Source organism: Phodopus roborovskii, unplaced genomic scaffold (genome assembly GCF_943737965.1).
Source record: "Phodopus roborovskii unplaced genomic scaffold, PHOROB, whole genome shotgun sequence".
NCBI classification, from domain to species: Eukaryota; Metazoa; Chordata; class Mammalia; order Rodentia; family Cricetidae; genus Phodopus; species Phodopus roborovskii.
Window position 1 is genome coordinate 5428743 of NW_026126603.1, and position 1998 is coordinate 5430740.

General features: G+C 45.0%; 1 pseudogene; it reads right to left on the reverse strand.

The window, feature by feature from the left end:
- Window positions 1–1294: 1294 nt before the first annotated feature.
- Window positions 1295–1686, reverse strand: LOC127237524 (60S ribosomal protein L31-like; annotated as a pseudogene).
- Window positions 1687–1998: the final 312 nt, after the last annotated feature.

Sequence of the window (1998 nt, forward strand, 5' to 3'; positions counted from 1 at the left end):
AGTCATAGAAGGCACTTTCTATGAGGAATCAGGCCTCACTGGAGACCGAATCTGCTGGATCTTGAAGATGACCTCCTAGTTTCTAAGATGTGAACTTCTATAGCTTGTATGTCCAGGGTGACATATTTCATTATAATGGCCTCTATGGACTGGAACACCAGGTGACATCTATGACACTGATGAGGCTTTGCACAAAGCCAGTCCCTGTACACCCTGGAGGGAAGGGTAGAGTGTCCTAGTTGAGAGGGGATACCAAACCATAAGCAATTTTATACATAAAAAGGGTCTAGATATCACCTGTAAATCTTTGAAGACTGCAGTAATTTCTTGGTAACTTATTTCCTCATTGGAGATATATACTCATACTAATTGTGTAAATATAATCTAAAGGTATCTTTCTTTTTTCTTTCTTTCTTTTTTCGACAGGGTCTTATTCATTCCAGGCCAGCCTTGAACCTCCTGTGACCTTGATCTTCTGATCTTCCTGCCCCTATCTCCCAAGTGCCAGATAACAGCTTTGTACAGCTATGTCTGGTTTTGTGTGGTGTTAGGGAACAAACCCAGCACGGTTTCATGCATACCAGTGAAACACTCTATCAACTGAGCCAGGTCTCCACCCTACACTTTTCTTTCAAAGGACTCTCTGTAATGTATAAGCTGTAGGTCCCATCATAGAAAGATTGAAGAACCAGAGGTGGATCTGAAGTCACCCACTGAACTTTCTAGAGTGCTGTCACTCATCTGGTTGTGACTTGGGTGCAGTACAGCTGGGTTTTGCTAGGGCTGGACCCTTGTGAGGTATGAGCATGCTGTTAAAGCCATGGATCGTAGACTAGAGAAGAGAGGATGATGAGTAAAGGGGAAATCAGATGGACTGCACAAAATCAGAGGACCCATTGGCCCAAGAAGGCACCAAGAAACAAGAATGATGACCTAGGGTGAAAGTGAAAATAAGATAGGAGATGGGCAGTTAAAGTAGGAGCTTGGGATAGCACTAATCCACAGAGTTGATTGTGGTGATGGGACAATCACATACTTTATGGAAAAGGACTAAACTCATAAAGACCCCCAACCTGGGCTTGGTGGTGCTCATTAGTAATACTAGCAGTGGGAAGATAGAAGCAGGAGGATCAAAGGTTCAAGATCATCCATGGTGAGGCTAGCCTGGGGTTCACCAGACCAGTTCAAGACAAAGCAAACCAACCCACCACCCCACCCCCACCCTCCAAGGATTGGCACCTTGAGGTCTATATGCCTAGGCAGCATCACAGTGGAAGGGAGGTTTGTTTGTTTGTCAGCTCTCCAACTTTATTTGACACTCATCCACATAGACTGTCTGTAGATTTTTGAATGTGGTAACAGCATGTAGGTTACCAATGTATACAGCTTGTTTGGGGAGTCATCATCCTCGTTACGTTTTCTGGACAAACGTACATGGATACGGTACAGAACATTCCTTATTCCTTTGGCCCAGACGGCTTTATTGAGCCTGGTATCAATGCGAACGTCTGGGGTCCCCATCTCCTTCATGGTAAATTTCCGGATTTCTTTGAGTGCCCGAGGAGGAGCATGCTTCTTGAAGCCCACGCCATGGATATGCTTGTGGATGTTGATGGTGTACTCCCGGGTCACCATCTCGTTGATGGCAGAACAGCCCTTCTCGCCACCCTTCTTCGCCGGAGCCATCCTGTAATTCTACTTGCTCACTCTGTTGCTGAATGTATTCAGTTCTTCCAAAGCTCCTGGCAGCCTGAGGAAGGGTAGACCCAGTCTCTCTTCTGTCTCCTCAGCCTGGTGGCTCCTGCTGGTTCTGTAGCAAGAAGTCTTTAGCCGAAAGAGAGCTCATTCTCAGCTTTCTCCCTGCCTCTCTCAAAGGGTAGATTCTCTATTATTTGTTTTCCTTCCACATTATTTATCAACTAAATTATAGACATTTGGTGGTTAATTATCTCTAATTTTTTTCTTTCCAGATAGAGGATGAAGTCGGCCTTTCCTCTC